General features: G+C 42.4%; 1 protein-coding gene across 1 annotated transcript in view; it reads left to right on the top strand.

The window, feature by feature from the left end:
- The first annotated feature begins 1692 nt into the window (after nucleotides 1-1692).
- Nucleotides 1693-18595, top strand: part of LOC128839936 (contactin-3-like) — a 240889-nt gene continuing 223986 nt past the window's right edge. Inside the window, exon 1 of the mRNA XM_054033283.1 lies at nucleotides 1693-1765. The gene's annotated coding sequence lies outside the window, so the exon portion shown is untranslated. The remainder of the gene's footprint in view (nucleotides 1766-18595) is intronic.

Raw genomic sequence — 18595 nt, 5'->3', positions numbered from 1 at the left:
CTCACCTATAATTACAGGCAGCATTACTATAAAAGCTTAACCAGCTAGAGCCAGATTCAATAAAACCTCCATCCAGCTCCTACAGTGAGGTGACACACAAACTTGATTTTTTGGGGGTGGGGGAGGGTTACAGCCCAGAAATTAGATGGACTTTTTATTTAATCCTTGATGAGTCAAGTTTTTTGTAAATATCAAGTTTTCTGTTTGGTCCAAGTCTAGGAACAGAGAGTCAAGAATTGAGCCCAACAAGCCAATCTCCTTATGGCACCCGCAGATATTCCCTTCTTGCTTCTGTCCATATTGCACCACGTTGGCTAATGCAATTGATTCATTATTACACCGGTAAATTCTAGCAAAAGCTTCCCTCACGCTGCTGCCACTGGACTTTCAATTGCCTTAAATCCCTCCCAGCACTAATCAGCTTTTACCAGAACATGCAAAGCAAACGAGGGTTGGAATCACCTCATTTTTCACACAGCTTGGGTTTTACTTTTTATCTTGCAGGAGGCAGAGTCTAGTTATTCCCCCTACCCTCTCAAAATGTGTAGCCAGGGGCTCAAAGGAATTGACCCTCATTCTATTTGAAAAGAGATGAGCACTTCTTGTTTAAGTCTCTCTCTGTGCCGAAGGAATACATAGACAAGGCTATTGGGCGTAGAGGCACTGGGTAAGGAAAGACTGTTATGACTGGGGTGCAGAATGATTTGGTAGCTGGAGGGCGGAGAAGGCACCAGGCTGGGACCTGGGCTGTCCCGGTCTCCTGTTTACAAGGGAGAAATCAGCATGTGATTGGCACAGTGCACGGGTGCTTACAATTGCAAGCCAGGAACGGTGATTTCCGTAGGCAGCGAGGCCGGGGGCTCGGATGCAATTGCACGGCTTTCAAAAAAGCAAACGGGCCCTTCAGCAGCGGGCGAGCCGGTGATTGCTGAGTGATGAAACGAACGATTAGTAAAAGCAACGACTCCCCCTCCCCAAGCCCGCCGCAGGCTCGCGGAGAGCAATCCGTGCGAGAGGAGCGCGAGGGCCGAGCGAGACGCATGCACCGGAACGGAGAAACGCCCGCAGCTCAGCCCAGACTGCGACAATAAATAACCCGAGAGACCGAGCTAGCGCAAGGCAGGACTTGAGCAAGTTTCCTGCCGTCTGAAGTCCCCCCTCTCCCCGTTCCCCGAATCAGGGCGAAGTCTCGTCATTGGAGAGCCCCTTGCACCCCCACCTCTCCGCACCCTTCAAGCGGGGTTCAGCCTCCGCGCTGGGAGGGGGGGCAGCTGCAGTTTCCAGGCTCAGCCCCAGCGGAATCCATCCTCTGCCCCCCCCCGCGGCTGCAGCAGCGGCGCCTGGGCGTTTGCCCGTCTTCTCCCCCGACCTCAATCCAGCTTCCCGCACCGGCCCCCAGCGCTTCACCACCCCCCCCCCCCCAAGCTGCCGCGCTGGCCCCTCGCCGCCGCCTCCTCCCCCGCTGCTAGCCTACGTGTGCGGGGTGGCCCCGCGCCGAGCATGGCTCCCCTCGCAGGGGGCCCGGAGCGCCGCGGCGGGGCAGGCGGGCGGGGGCTGCTAGCGCGCAGCCAGCGGCGAGCCCCGTAGCGTGGCTGGCGACCGGGAGGGGGTCGGTGCGGGTTTGATGCGCCCTCGCCCCTCCCCGCTCCCTGCCCCTCCCCGCCTCGCGCGGTGACTGAAGGGCGGCGCTCCGGGCTCCGGAGGAGGCAGCGGGCGCTGCAGGAGCCGCAGGATTACACTCCGCTGCTCCCCGGGACCCGCCAAGGTAGGTGGCTCCGCTGCTGCGGCGGCGGGCAGGGGGTTCCCCGGGGACTCGCTGGGGTTCGGCCGCAGCCCTCTGCCCCCAGCCGCGGGGCGCGCTGGCGCCTGCCCGGGGCAGGAGGGGCCCTTGCGGGGGGGTAAACTTCGGGAAAGAAAAGTTGGGCTGGCCGCGCTCAGCGGCGGGATGCCGGCGAATGTCTCGGGGAAGTTTCATTCCCCCGGGGCGCTCGGGGCGCCCCGGGAACCGGCTTGAAACGAGCCAGGTGAGCGCAGAACCGCGCGCGCTTGCAAAGCAAGTTCTCCGGTCCCGGCGGCTTCTCTCTCCGCCGGATGCGGTGCCTCTGATTTGCCGCTTCTGCAGGGCTGCCTTGATCCGTCGGCTCGTCTCTTTTCTCTCCCGCGGAGCGCAGCCTTCGGGCCCCGCTCGGCAGAAATGAAATCCGCAAATTCCTGAGTGCAAAGCCCACTCTTATTTATTATTCGTTTGTTCCTGTACCCAAACTCAATCCTCAGCAGGGTTGCCAGGTGGATGCTCTCCAAGGCACTGTATGAATGCAGCCTGGGTTTGCTTCTGTCTTCTCATCTTTTTTCCTCCTCCCCTGGTATTAATATCTTTAAAAATGTTAAGTTCCTGCGTTGCTATGGTTAAAGCAGAGCTGGGAGAAGAACATACGTTGCTGAGCCTGGGGTGTATACAACGGCAAATGAAGTTTTAACACAGCTACAGCCTTGTGAGCGTTAAAACCATGAGGAGAAGTTTGTAACAATCAACTTTAAAGGATAAGAATGCGGTCAGAAAATCTGACAGATATAGTGAGTAAATTAATGACAATAAAATAGATTTAAAGAGAATTAAGTGGGTGACCGGTTGAACTGTGGCTGTGTCATCCCAATAGATATTGGTATCACACGTTGACAAAAATTCTAATTTGGATATAGATCAGAATTAGTATTAACCAAAAGAACCAGTGGTTCATAGGCTCTATGTTGTTCATAGGTTTTATTTTTCAATGGCCTTTGAAAGGGTCATGTACCTTTATTTAAAAAAATACTCTGGAGTTATTTTTCCACTGTGCCATGCTAAACACCTTACTGAAAACTAAATAATGACTTTTTTTTACAAAGTATGATGCTGGCAGTTTCATACGTTGTACAGTCGTCTTCTTTAGCAACATGAACTGTGAAATAATGCTGTTGGTCTGGTTGAACTCATCTGTGTTGGTTTCACTAAACAAATCTCTTCACTTTTACTTCTGCATGCACTACAGCAAAGAGGTTTTTCATGTTGTTTTTCTTTCTTTAGCAATTGTGTGCATGGAATGTTTACAAGTTATATTTCCTACAGCACCAAACTACTCCTGTAGGGATAGAAACAAGGGGTAATATTTTCAAAAGTGTCTGGCTGAATTAAGAGCCTAACTTCCATTAACTTTCAATGAGTCTTAGGTTTTTCTGTGCCTAAATCACTTTTGAAAATGTGACTATATAAAGCCCCAGTTCTGCAAAGTCGTTAGCAAAATGCTTAATATTATCCACTGACAGCCCATTCAAAAATACAATAGCAATAAATGTATAGGAAAACATTTAATGTTTATTTGCATTTAATTTAGCTAAAGCTTCTGTTTTGTTTACAACTCATTATACATAATTTCAGTGTATTCAATTACTAAAGTTACATTTCTCTCTCCTATTTTATTAAAAGAACTGCTCAGTCATGTGTTCTGAATTGCAAAGCTTTGTTTCAATTCTTATACTGAATGCTTAAAATCCACTAACAATTGAAGGGGTCCCAGCCTGTGAGTTGCTTAACCCCTATATCTTTCTCATCAATGGGAGATGAGGGTGTTTGGCATTAGAGCTAGTTCAAAATTTTCCAAATTCAAATGAAACTTTTTGCAAAATATCTGTGAAATCTTCCAGACAACGTTCCTTTGGTTTTTGACCAACTTAAAGAATGGCAGAAAATTTTCAAAAATTTGAAATATCAATGATTCCCCCCTCCCCCCTAGAAAATTAGAATGGATTTTCATCCAGCTTTACTTAGCACCCTGAGGAAGATATGTGGTACCTCTCAGTATCAGGTGTTAAATGCAAAATATTGTTCAGTAGATCCTCATTAATTTTTTATTGGATCAAACTTGAACAAATACAAGTTCTTCCCCTCATACAAACTTGCTCGTTATTTCTATCACATGGTTGCAAATATTTTTTTTAAAGACCTCCACCCTCAAACATGGAGAATCATAGGACTCACCCATGTTGCCTAAACATCTTGCAAGATATTATAGTAATTTTACTCAGCATTTTAGCAGTTAGAGACCGAAGACTTTGATTCATTTAGTCCATCTTTCTTCCCATGCAGAGTTGTTCTCCACCATATACTTTAAAGCATTTGATTCAGTTTACTGTAGTTTGGCTGTTCTTTCTTTGCAGTTGTGGACTTGCTGCAATGGTGATGTGGGTAAAGGCTTTTTGAGCTCTCTGCAGTTGAAATTTAGATTCGGATTCATCTACAAGAGCTTGAGCCAGTGGTGAAGTCCCAAGAGATCTGTGCTGTGATCTGCTGCTCATGGTCCAGACCCCAACTCAGAGCTTGTCTACACAGAGCAGCAATGTGCATTATGGGGTAGGGGTATTATTTCTGAAGTGCACTCAAATGTTGCACATTAATTGGTCTGTGCAGACCTTGCTCGTGTGCACGAAAAGTTCCCTAGTGCACTTTAATGTAGTACTGAAACAATACTATATTAAAGTAGATTAGTAAACCTCTAGTGCGCACCAGCAATTTCTGTATAGACCAATTAATGTGCAGCGTGTTAGTGCACTTTAGAAATCACCCTCCCTCATAAGGCATGTTATCCCACCATGTAAACAAGGCCTTAGTTTCAGTTTCCACCTTAGACTATCTGTGATGTTAGCAAGACCTGTAGATATACTGCCCTGCATGTAATCTGGCTGAGACTGGCCCTACTGCCAATGACAGAGGTGGTACCAAATGCACTATATTCAACATATGCTTTTTCACTCAATTTGGAGTGTCCTGGTTGAAGCTTTGTAGATAGCTGAAGTTATACAGGAGCTCAGAAAAACATCAGGAACTTGTATAGATCAAGTAGTTAAATGGATTGGAAACTTGTTACAAGAGAAGTGTGTAAGCTTTGGCTCAAGCTGTGTTCCAAGCTTCAGGCCAGAGTGATTTAACTGATTTCTAATTTTTTTGTTTATAGGCAAGTAGAAACAACAAATAAGGGTTTATAATGGAAGTGCTGACAGAACTTTATAGCATTGCAAATGGTGTTGCTACTCTGCATGCAAACATTGCTAGGAAGTTATTTATTATGCAAGAAGCTTTGTTGCAAAGGAGTTTGGAACAGATACTTTTAAAAGGCATTTTAGAAGGAAATATTTAATAGATATGTATAATTCTTATTGAAGAAATACTATTGAATTGAGAACCTATTTAAGGGGCCCAATTCTGCCCTCGGGCACTTAGGTGTAAGAGAGATTTGCATCTGTGTATTTGAGGGCAGAATTGGGCTTTAGATGAATTACACTGATTCTGTATTAGTTCTGTTCAAAGCTATTAGGAGATACAAATATTATAATTTATTAACTAGTGCATTCACTGTGGGCTAAAACCAGATATGCAGAGTTCATAACCTGGAACAGACTTTATTTTTGCCACTTAAAAATCGTTTGGCTTTCTAATAGGGGTAACAAAGAAAAGCACTTCTTGTTTTTAGATGAATTTGTGCATTCCTATAACTGAAAAACACTTTGATGTGAAGTGTAATGTAGCATCTGATTAGTATAAAAATAAGTCTCTTTTTAAAAATATGGTGTAATAATAATACCTAGCTTTTCTATAGTGCTTTTCATCAGTGTATCTCAAAGCACCTAACAGTCTTTAAATGTCATCTCTCTGAAAATTCTCCTTGAAGTCAATGTAAATGTAAGGACTGCAGACGTTAGCCTAAAGATTTTTACTGTATTGGATGTGAATGTGTGTTGGCGGCTACAGTTAATGGGTTAACTGGATCTCTGACCTCTCCAGGTCTCTGAGTGCATTCCCCTCTGGTACTGTACCTCTAGTTGTCACCTTTCTTTTGGGGTGAAATCGCATGATTTTCCCATTGTCAGACTAGCCCTGGGCTGCATTCCCTGTGATCAACTGTGATTACCTCAGCAGGCTTGACTTCTCTTCAGTGCCTGTGCATCTGTTCCCTCCAAGAGCAATGACAGTGGTAGTCAGTGACCAGACAGCCTTCTTAAAGCAAAATATTATTTATTTAGAGTGACACATAGAGAAAACCGATCTTAACACAACAAACCAATCTGTGCGCCTAGCTGCTTCTCCCCATGGCTTACTGTTCTCTAGGTCGAGGTCTTCAGACACCTTCTGCACAGTCTCTTTGTGGGTCAGTGTGTCCCCCTGGACAGCTCCTGACAGATGACCCCCATCGTCTTCTCCTGAGAGGGCTTTTTAATTGTTTAGTGTCCAGCCCAAAGGGACACAGCTATTTTGCCAGCCTGGGAGCCTGGAAGTATGCCCTTGCTACTAATTGCTCCCCAGTGTTTGTTGGGAGGTTTGTTTATCTATTGTGCATCAGGTCATGTTGCACTGCTGCAGTGCTAATATGGACTGAAAGCTCTAGCATTACAGCTGCAATGGCTCAGTTAGCCCTCTCAGTTCAGTCCCACAAAGTGGGTGGTTTGAATAACTGCTTGTTTGCAGCATAATGCAACCCGATGGCTGCAAAGATTGAATATCTTCAATATTTGTCAGTGTTACATGAACGTGATGTAGACTTGCAGGCACTGGAAACATTAAACTCCAATTTGCACATAAAAATTTCACTTTTCTAAAAAAATTAAAAGGGAAGTGATGAGATTACCACTATTCTTGTTGTGTGTGAGGAACCTATAAACATACAGGGGAAGAGGTAGAGTCATTGGTTATCAAAAGAGGGTGTGGCAAGTGGGTGGAGTAAGCCCATTGGATATCAGAGAGGGAAGTGAGTGGAGTTGTGGACTCATTAGGAGGTGAGGCTTGGTTTATTAGGCACTTCTGGAAGGTGGGAAGGCTAGTATTTGGTTTTATATTAAGCTAGTTTGATTGTCCCCATTTTTCCAGTGTTCCTAGTGCTGGATATACTGGGTGGTAGTTTCTTATTCAAACACTAGTAAGTGTGGAATCTGCTAATTGATATTGCAAATGGGTGATTAGAATTTAATGATTGCCAGATTACAGGATTGTATGTGATTCAATGTGCCTCAAGTTAAAAGAAGAGATAGGAAACAGTTTACTGAATGGAATGATGTAATGAAAATAGATAGCTCTTCTAACATAATGCTTTTGTTGAGAGTTTTTAAGTAGTAAGATAGAACAGATTCATTTTCATTTCAAAACATGTAGAAAACCTGTTTCTTGGGATTCTTCAAGATTTAATGTACTGCTGTAGGAAATTGTCTACTGAAATGGAAAAGCAGAATATGGGTTTTTATGAGTCTGTATCTGAAGTGTTTTCAATGCCACCAAAACATATTTACAATTTAAGTCCCTCTCCCAGACCTTCTAGCAGATCTTCAATATTAATTTCACTCAAGAACAGTCTCCTTCAAATGAGAGAGAGGAAAAAAAGTCAAAGGCCAATTGGTGATTAGGCCACTTAAAAGCAATTAAAAGGCCAAAACTTCAACTTGATAAAACTGAAATGATCTTTATGCCAACACCACCACCTTCATTTGATCATAAAATGTCCAGTCCAATAAATTATTCAAGCACATCACACGGGATATACTTTTTTGGTCAGATTTACACTTTCATGTCCTGTAACAGGTGCTGTAAGTGAATAGAGGGAAAAGTTAAATGAATCATCATTGATGTTAATGCAATACATTTTACTGAACATAAGAAAGGACTAAATAATAGCTACAGCATCCACATGGGAGGAAATCTAATGGTATGGATTCTATGTGCAAAAAGAAAAATGCAGACTATTGTGTGTAAACCATCCAAATCCTGACAAAATATGACAAGGAGGACATTTTGTAGATGATGAGAGAACTCTCAAACTCCAATCATCTTAAACTTATTATGTATAGATATGCAGCAGGTGACTTAATGCTGAGTACCAAGGAATTCCTAACACAGCCCTAAGGCAAGTTTCAGATCTTCAAGGATTCTTTTGCATGCACCAACTACTACCTCACGGTTAGTTCATTGGAAAAAGGAGGAATGATACCCCAACTTCTCAATGACACTTGGTGGAACTCTTAGGTAGATTATTTTTTAAAATCTGGATAATATGAATATGTTGAAATTTGCATTGGGGAGCAGAAGAATTTAGATCAGAACACAGCACAAAATTTGTACCAGGGCTTCCTGAGAGAGCTACTACATTAACACAATGTTTTTGGAAGGACTTGACAGATTACAGGCTGACATGACTTTCACAGTCTCTGTGGCACTCTAGATTGATCTAATTAATGACAGCGGACTGGAACCACACAGGGATAACCTTTTTTAAATAGCAAGCCAATTCAGAGCATTTATATAGCCTTTCTGTTACTTACCCAACATAGAATCATAGAATATCCGGGTTAGAAGGGACCTCAGGAGGTCATCTAGTCCAACCCCTTGCTCAAAGCAGGGCCAATCTCTAGACAAATTTTTGCCCCAGATCCTAAAATGGCCCCCTCAAGGATTGAATTCACAACCCTGGGTTTAGCAAGCCAGTGCTCAAACCACTGAGCTATCCCTCAGTTGGCCATGACTGATCCTAAATAAGAAGCTCATAAGTTGAGCTTAGAACAGGTAGACGAGTTAGAAATGTGGTTATCTTTATTTTTTTAACATTCAGGAATAAAGATCCAGATTTCTAAAAAATCTAAAGCTGAAAAAATGTGTAGTACCATTTAATGTTTTAAGCTATGCACTGTATCTTTAAAAAAAACCTGATGCCCTAGTCTAAAGGAACACAGGTTACATAAAAAGAAATTTTGTTCCTACGGACAATGCATAAGGCTACTGCTCTTTAAACTACTGGTATATGTGTTTAAAAATAAATTACTAACTGATGACATAGTTGTATTGTGCATTGTATCCTCTCTAGTAATTATGATTCCTACCTCATAACGTTTAGAATAAGCCAGAAAGTGTTCTGAACTATAATCTGAATTTTTAAGAAGGATTCACCTTACGTACAACTGGATAATGGTTGATGATGATACATACACTTAACTCGGGGATTACAGAATGTGAGTGGCAAGAAATGACTTTCAGCCGCAAGGCTATGTGTTCCCAGTGTCTGGTATCTTCATGCTTCACAATCAGTGGAATAACTTGTTATGTGAACCTAAGAAAACAGAACATTACAACATGGGATGCAAAAGATCCATGAGTGAGTGTTTCGGAGAAAAAAAGATTTTGGCTAGAGCAGAACAGAAAGTTTATGTGATTTTTATGGGTCTTCCCCTCTCCTTCTTGTGGAAAACTTCAACTTTATGGTGAAAAATAAAAAAAAAATATTTTCAGTTTGGAAATGTTGCTCATGCCTCCATTCTTCATGAGCCAGGCTCCTTGGCTGCCCTATATCACCCATGATGACCAGGGACTCCCTTGATGCACCACAGCGGCCCAGCAAGTGGAAGAAAACCAATCTGCTCTGGTGACTCGACTACACGTCTATCCCGATATAACGCTGTCCTCGGGAGCCGAAAAATCTTACCGCATTATAGGTGAAACCGTGTTATATTGAACTTGCTTTGATCTGCTGGAGCGTGCAGCCCCGGAGCGCTGCTTTAACGCGTTATGTCCAAATTCATGTTATATCGAGTTGCGTTATATCTGGGTAGAGGTGTACTTGGATTAGGAGCTGACCATCTGACTCCCTCCTGTTAGCACCTATTGCCTTCATACAGAAGCTTTCTTCCCCCATTGGGGCACTTAATGCTGCCTGCTGTTCCTGTCTGATTCTTTCCTCTACCTGTCAGTCTGTCCCTACAAACGCACATATAGCCTTTCAAAACTGCTTTTCCCTTTTTTTCCCACAGGCTGCCTTTGCCTTTCTTCACTTCCCCTGCACCAAATGTTTGTCGTTTATTTTAGGAAGACACATACAATCTACGGTTTAAGTGCAGGATGACAGGGACACAGATGATAGGTGGAGGCCCCAACTAAGTGGGTCTTCATTTGGCTCAGGTGTTTTGGAACTTGTCCTGATGTGCTGGAACCGCTATGTAACCTGTTAGCATGAATTCTTGTTTTGACACCTGGATGCCATGTTGTGCACTACCTTCCAGTACACTTCTGTAGAAAGTATTTAGCACGTAAGTCTTGTTTTGCTTCTTTTAGGAACTAATGCAAGTAGATTGATACCTACTGAACTCTAAAAATTATGAGTTGTAATTGATCCAAAATTGAAGAAGGATTTACAAGATAACTTAATGAAATTGCACAGGAATTTTTATGATGTCAAAAATCCATGTTTCCTACAGAGGGAACCATTGTACGCTCCTGAGTAAATAATGCAGATCTGTAAGAATGAGTATGTATTCCAAAATATGCATTTATTCACAACTCCGCTATAGCCTTTGTGTTCTTAAAAGCTAATACATATTCCTAAATGTATTAGTTGCTCTCCGGTTTCTAAACCAACTAAAAATTCAGAATTTTTATTTCATTTGTTTGAGATGATAAACACAAGACAGTATCCATTGTGGTAACCACAACCTTAAACCCCCCAGCAACAATCTGTTTAAATGTGTAGGTTTGTAGCAGAACTTTACATTCCCATGCTTAGTACACAGTTTGATCCTTCTGCTCCAGTTCAGTCATTTTGGGCCAGTTCCAAATCTGCTGTACATTGGCATATGCCAATATGAGGCAATGTATTTATATATTAAAGCAGGGGTGATTAAACTTCTGCTGCACAACTTGCCATGTATCTACAGCTGTTCCATTAACCTGACAGCAGATTCTATAGCAGGGATTGGCAACCTTTGGCATGCGGCTCGCCGGGGTAAGCCCCTTGGTGGGCCGGGCCGGTTTGTTTACCTGCTGCGTCCGCAGGTTCGGCCGATCGCGGCTCTCACTGGCTGTGGTTTGCCGCTCCAGGCCAATGGGGGCGGAGGGAAGAGGCGGCCAGCACATCCTTCGGCCCACGCCGCTTCCCGCCGCCCCCATTGGCCTGGAGTGATGAACCGCGGCCAGTGGGAGCCTCGATCTGCTGAACCTGCGACCGCAGCAGATAAACAAACCGGCCTGACCTGCCAGGGTGCTTACCCTGGTGAGCTGCCTGCCAAAGGTTGCTGATCCATGTTGTATAGAATACAAGTGCTGCAACTTGCATCAATGAAGAGGATGAGGACCCTTTGCCATTAACTTTACATTTTCTTGCTTTTTTAGTCAGGTGATAGCTTTAATATCTTTTCAAAAGACACTGAAAGGAAATAGTGAGGTGTTTAGAGCCAAAGCAATAAGCCAAGCCCCAAGAAGCTTGACTGCCTGGCATAACAAAAGATATTTACAAAGTAAAAGGACTTCTTCCCTCTGCAGTCTTCCAAACACCCGCGTACCTTCTCTTTCCCTCTGACAAGATACTTTCCACAGGTCAGGATTCACTGAGAGCTGCTTTGGACTTTGCACTGGCCATTTGATGCTAAGGTGTGGTCATGAGTCGGTGACAGACGGCTAGAGGCAAATAACACTAAATGAAAAAAACCTCTGATTCTATAATCTGCTGTGTATTTTTAAATTGTTCTTTACAGCAAACTCACCTCAGCTTTCTTAACAAGGAACGCTGATTTCATGGGATCCTACCCAAGATTGCATTATAAATAATGCTGTACAGCAATTCAGATCACAAATATCATTAGTCAGATTTAGGCTTGAAAGAATTAGGTTTTTATCAGTAAATGTTAGTAAATGTTAATTTTTACAATACACACACACACACACACACACACACACAAAATATTGCCACTGATGATCAGATTTACAGATAGGTGTAATAGGCTGGAGAGCTAAGCCCTGGGTTGGAGAGCTAAGCCAGCCCTGATGATGGGATGAGCCATGCCTGGGTTGAATCAGGTGATCCCAGGATAAAAAGTGCAGGAACTTGCAGCAAAGGGGAGGAAGCCCAGGAAACTGCAGCTGGGTCTGTAAATACGATGGGGAGCAAGAAATCTCCTGAGGTGACGAAGGAGGGGAGAGCTCTGCAGTCAGGAAAGCCTGCCCAAGCAGGGAAGAGACTGAGTATGTCTACACTGTCATTAAACACCCGTGGCTGGCCTGTGCCAGCTGACTCAGGTCAGACTACTGGGCTGTAAAATTGCGGTGTAGACATTTGAAAGGAAGAAGAACGTTGGCTGCAGCCCGACCCCTAACGTCGGCACTGCAGTTAAACAGCCCCATAACCCAAGGCCCTTGAGCCCAAGTCAGCTGACATGGGTCACTTGTGGATGTTTAATTGCAGCACAGAAATACCCTATAAAAGCCAACTGGGATGAAAACTCTGTGAGTTTGTGTTTTGTTATTTTGGATTAATCAGAAGAGAGACACTGTAGGGTTGAGGCCCAGAGGTCCAGTATGTATTGGAGGATTCAATAAATTGAACCCCAAGAGGGGATTTGTTGAAGCTACTGTATCTTTTGAACAGCAAGAGTTCCTAAAAGGACTCTACACCAGGGGAAAGCAGAGCAGGGCTATGTCAAGGCACCCCTGGCCAGGAGGGGGCGCTTGGAAGTCAGCTACATGATATTACAATAGGCAGAGTAAGAAAAATGCTGCTTGAGAGCTTATTAGAGTTGAATTTAAGGATATTTACTTTATATATTTTGACAATTTGTGTTTTAACAATGATAAAGCTTTAATTTTTTGAGTCTCAGGGTCATCTGTCGTTAAGTAATTGACCCCCCCCATAATTTCTCTCAACAGTGAAAATGTAAATTGATAAAAATTGAAAAAAACATGCTTAAAATAAACGTGGATGTTATCCATCAAAATTATATACAAAAATTGAATTCTGCCAAGCCTAGTTATACCATATTACAGAAAGCTATACCGTGAGTGGCTCTGAATTGCATTAAACCCACTAATATATATTTCTCTTAGCTAGCATGCTATGAGATATAAGGCACTTTGAATGCACTGTTCTTTGTTTTTTGTTTCTGTTAAACTGGAAATGTGTGAACTGTAACTATACAGGATTAGCTGTGACTATTCAGATCAACAATTATTACTATGAAAAGTGTTCTTACTTTGTGAATTTAGCAATTGGTGAAATTGACATTCTCTCCAGATAGTGTGTAATACTGTTTATTTCTTCTGGCTGTAGGTTTTGCTTTCCTTAATGTGATTCTTAGTGACTAATGCTGAAGTGACTAATGTGGACTTAACATAAATAGGCAGCTGAAGTAAGAGTGCAATAACATATTGGCGTCTGTATACTTTTTTCCTGAAAGAAAGGTTCTTTTGATTGTGCACCTTCTTGAAATATAGATAGTGGATGGTGACTAAGACCTTTTTTCGTATACTGCATATCCTTTACATTTCTCAACTGCAGTTTGAGAAGAGTGCTGCATTTTGCGGCTACACATTTGTACTTCGTAGATTTATAACTGCTTGTCACAGCTTGTAAAACCTTTGTGCAAATGAAGTCTGAATGCCAATACGGTGCCAGTAATTTTCCCACTATCCCAGTGGGCCAATATGCTGCCTGATGCATTGTAATTTTAACAAGGAAGCTGAGAATAGAATACGACTTTTATACTGTATCTGCATAGCAAGGCAAAGCAAAAAGTAATGGAATGCCATTTCTGCTTATTTTACTGTAGATCTATTTCAGCGTTGCCTGGTAGGCAAGGGAACCAAACTCTTCTCTCCCCTCCCGCCTCCCCCGGGTATCCCCCTCAAAAAGCATAAATTGACTCAAACGGAGGCTTTTCATCCACCTTTTCTGAATATTTTCAAAGATGTGCCTCATTCAGTTTTCTTTATTTGCAGTAATAAAGTAGAAAATTAGGAATTCTGTGAAATCAAAAGCCTGTCTGTTTGATGCAACTTGAGTAAAACACATGCAACTGTTCTTAGGCATTACACAGCACAAGTGGCCTCAGATGTATGTGTGGCTCTTCTATTAAAGTCAGTGTGGATCTTTGAGAGAAGTGTGCTTGAAATGCATATTTAAGGCCTGGTCTACACTGGGGGGTGAGGGGGGTGGATCTAAGTTACGCAACTTCAGCTACGTGAATAACATAGCTGAAGTCAACGTACTTAGATCCACTTACCAAGGTGTCTTCACTGTGGTAAGTTGATGGCTGATGCTCTCCCGTTGATTCTTCTGCTCTTTTTAAACGAATCATTGGGGGTGGGGATGTTGCTTACTGTATAAATTAACAAATTACTGCTGCAGGACTTAGGGCACGTCTACACTTACTGGTGGATCGGAACTGCTGCAATCCATACAGCGAGTGTCGATTTAGCAGGTCTGGTGAAGACATGCTAAATCGATGGGAGAGCACTCTTCCATCGATTTGTGTATTCCACCTCCCGAAGAAGCGTAAGGGAAGTCGACGGGAAACGCTCTTCCGTCGACACAGCACAGTGTAGACACTGCGGTAAGTGGATTCAACTACATTGACTTCAGTTATATTATTCACGTAAGTTAGATTGGTTTACTGCAGTAGTGTAGACCAGCCCTTAGTTTGAGATTTTTCTGTATTCTTTATGGAGTCCTGAATAAGTTAAATTTGGAAAGATCCTCATTTCAGGTTTGCTTAGCTGCCATCTTTCTGGGTTACATAAATCACTTCAGGACCATGTTGGTTGGCAGCGAACAAGGATTTCTGTTGAACATAAGTGATGCTTTTCTTCCAATTTCTCCAGGGTTCAAAAGTGCTGACAGTGCACAATTGTCAGCCTCTTCTGAGCTAGGGATGGTTGGTTAAAAATGAATCTCATAATTTTTGTAACCTAGTCTTGCTCAGTGTGGCTGTCTGCTTCCTTCTAGTAGCTGTGCCACACTAGCTTACAGCCAGGAGCGAACTCCTAAACATCTAACAGAGCTTTGTCTTTTAGCTCAGGCAGCAGAGGCTCATGCTTATCTATCCAGACGTCCTTGCTACTGATGACCCACCCGAGGTCATTGTGTTACATTTTGTTTTGTTGATACTGTAGAATTTTATAATTCTACAAAAAAAACACAGGATGAGATCATGGAACCCTTACTCCTGGACTTGAATGGGATTACGTCTGTGAGTAAATGGTCATCAATGTCAGGGGGGAAAAGCTGACTTTCAATGGTCTCGATTACGTCTTGGAGTTTTACTGTGGCTTTTCCCTGTTGGGCTGTCCATAATTGGATCACATCATGGTATAAAATCTACCATTGTTACCAAAAAAAAAAAAACAAACCCAAAACCCCACACCTCCAAAAATTGTACCTCGCTGTAAGAAAATAGGGTTTTTTAAAATGAAAAATGACTTGGGTCGCTTTCTATTAGAATATCATCTTGGCAGCTAACATCTTTCTAGGTGTGAGAGTGGTGCCTCCCAAGTACTTTGGATATTAGCTCCATTCATCTACTCTCTGTGGTCCCATCTACTGTAAAACTCTAAAGTACGTTGGATAAAGATAGAAATTACAGATATGGAGAAACTAGAACATATTACAAGGAACAGCTGGTGCTCTTTGTTTCCTCTAATGTTGCTAACTGTATCTCAGCAAAAGGACAAGGCCAGGGCATGCAAGCAGTAGGGAAGCTGTTCCAGGAAGAGCTGAACTTAGTTGTGACCTCTTGATTTACTTTGTCTTCTTGAATGCTCACGGAGCTGAACAGCAAGCTGGAGGGGTCGTAGAGTGCCCACTTCCAGGTCCAATGCTCAGTCTACAGGGCTGGATAGGAGAACGTTGGGGAGTTGTATTTCTGGTGAAATGGGCCACCCTCTCTTGGACCCTATGTTTCACATCTGAATAACCTCTAGGCTATTTTATGGATTGTCATGGGAGTCGTCTTGCATTATCTCAAGGGCACCTCTGCATAAAGTAACTAAAAACTAGCATTTGCTCTGTCGCTATAATCGTGGAAGGGAATTACAAAGGAGAAAGTACTGACTTTGAAATAGATCCTGCAATGGATAACAGCCAGTGTACTAAAATGAGGATGCAGATGATCTCAGACAGATCAGGGCATAGTTTTCCTTCAATTTGGCATTAAGAATATATTAATTTTAAGAAGTATGGCTTGAACTGAAGGAAAATATGCTTGTGCCAATATAATGGGGAATTTATTCAAGGAGTGTTAAGTTAAAATAAGATAATGACCTTGCCAGCTTTGAAAGGCATGGTCGAGGTTACCTACTATGTAAAGTGTGCATTTGAGACAACGGTCCTGCCCATGGACAGTCTAACTTTATCCATCTGGCTCTTTAGGAAATGTTCTTGTCCATGAATTAGCATTCATCTTTCATGAGTGCTGGCTCCAATTATTTTTCCTTCCCATCTGTCCTAATTTCTGCTTGTTTTGACTAAATATGAAAAGTGTGATTTTTTTTTTAAACGCATTTGTTGTGCACATGAATGTAAATGAACTTACTCCAAGAGGTGTTATGTGAAAGAAGTGCCTTTTCTACCTGTCTCCCTTCCCCTTAGAAGATCAGATTGTTTGTTTGTAAATTTTATATGAATCCTAAGGAATCTTACATTGTCTCTCTAAGGCCATTGCTTAGAAATGTATATTACTTGTTCTTTATTAGGGGTTGAAAGTGGCTTAATATTAGTTTACCTATCTGTAATAGGAGGTTAGGGTGCAGACAAGTTTAAGTGGTTTACTCAACGTCACAGAACAAGCCCATAGCAGAGGGGAATAGAACTTATGTTCCTGACTCATGGTTCCCTCTTCTAACTAAGCCTTCTCACACCTTTTCCCTCAGAGTCAGACTGCCATATGTTGGCCTGATTTTCAGAGGTGCTGCACACATGTAGTTTCCTTAATTTTGGTGGAAGCTGAGGATGTAAAAGACTTTTTTGGAAATGAGACTAGTGCAGGAAGAAAGTCAGTCACATTTAGATTTTCATTAAAAACTGTTAATCTCAGAAGGTTACCGACCTAAAAACAGTGTGGCCTAGTGATTAGAGCAGAGGAGAGGGAATCAGTAGCAAAGTCAGGAATAGAATCCTGGACTCCAGACTTGCTCTTGATGTTTGTTTTTCCCATCTTCATGGCTGAGGATGTTACGGAGATTCCCAAACCTGAGCCGGCTTTTGTAGGTGACAAATCTGAGGAATTGTCACAGATTGAGGTGTCACTAGAAGAGGTTTTGGAATTGATAAACTTAACAGTAACAAGTCACTGGGACCAGATGGCATTCACCCAAGAGTTCTGGAAGAACTCAAATGTGAAATTGCGGAACTACTAACTATGGTCTGTAACCTGTCCTTTAAATCAGCTTCTGTACCCAATGACTGGAAGATAGCTAATGTAACGCCAATATTTAAAAAGGGCTTTAGAGATGATCCCGGCAATTACAGACCGGTAAGTCTAACGTCAGTACCAGGCTGAATTGGTTGAAACAATCGTAAAGAATAAAATTGTCAGACACCTAGAAGAACATAAATTGTTAGGCAAAAGCCAACATGGTTTCTGTAAAGGGAAATCATGTCTTACTAATCTATTAGAGTTCTTTGAAGGGGTCAACAAACATGTAGACAAGGGGGATCCAGTGGACATAGTGTACTTAGGTTTCCAGAAAGCCTTTGCAAGGTCCCTCACCAAAGGCTCTTACATAAATTAAGTTGTCATGGGATAAGAGGGAAGATTCTTTCATGGATTGAGAAGACAGTGAACAAAGGGTAGGAATAAATGGTAAATTTTCAGAATGGAGGGGGATAACTAGTGGTGTTCCCCAAAGGTCAGTCCTAGGACCAGTCCTATTCAACTTACTCATAAATGATCTGGAGAAAGGGGTAAAAAGTGAGGTGGCAAAGTTTGCAGATGATACGAAACTGCTCAAGATAGTTAAGACCAAAGCAGACTGTGAATAACTTCAAAAAGATTTAAGAAAACTAAGTGATTGGGCAACAAAATGCAAATGAAATTTAATGTGGATAAATGTAAAGTAATGCACATTGGGAAAAAATAACCCCAACTATACATACAATACGATGGGGACTAAATTAGCTACAACTAATCAGGAAAAAGATCTTGGAGTCATCGTGGATAGTTCTCTGAAGATGTCCACGCAGTGTGCAGCAGTGGTCAAAAAAGCAAACAGGATTTTAGGAATCATTAAAAAGGAGATGGAGAATATCTTATTGCCCTTTATATAAATCCATGGTACACCCACATCTTGAATACTGCTTACAGATGTGGTCTCTTCATCTCAAGATATACTGGCATTAGAAAAGGTTCAGAAAAGGGCAACTAAAATGATTAGGGGTTTGGAATGGGTCCCATGTGAGGAGAGATTAAAGAGGCTAGGACTTTTCAGCTTGGAAAAGAGGAGACTAAAGAGGATATGATAGAGGTATATAAAATCATGAGTGATGTGCAGAAAGTGAATAAGGAAAAGTTATTTACTTGTTCCCATAATATAGGAACTAGGGGCCACCAAATGAAATTAATGGGCAGCAGGTTTAAACAAATAAAAGGAAGTTCTTCTTCACACAGCGCACAGTCAACTTGTGGAACGTCTTGCCTGAGGAGGTTGTGAAGGCTAGGACTATAACAGGGTTTAAAAGAGAACTGGATAAATCCTGGAGGTTAAGTCCATTAGTGGCTATTAGCCAGGATGGGTAAGGAATGGCGTCCCTAGCCTCTGTTTGTCAGAGGG

The sequence above is a fragment of the Malaclemys terrapin genome, chromosome 7 (genome assembly GCF_027887155.1).
Source record: "Malaclemys terrapin pileata isolate rMalTer1 chromosome 7, rMalTer1.hap1, whole genome shotgun sequence".
Lineage (NCBI taxonomy): Eukaryota > Metazoa > Chordata > Testudines > Emydidae > Malaclemys > Malaclemys terrapin.
The sequence above is the reverse complement of the archived record's forward strand: the minus strand, read 5'-3'. Positions and strand labels throughout refer to the sequence as shown.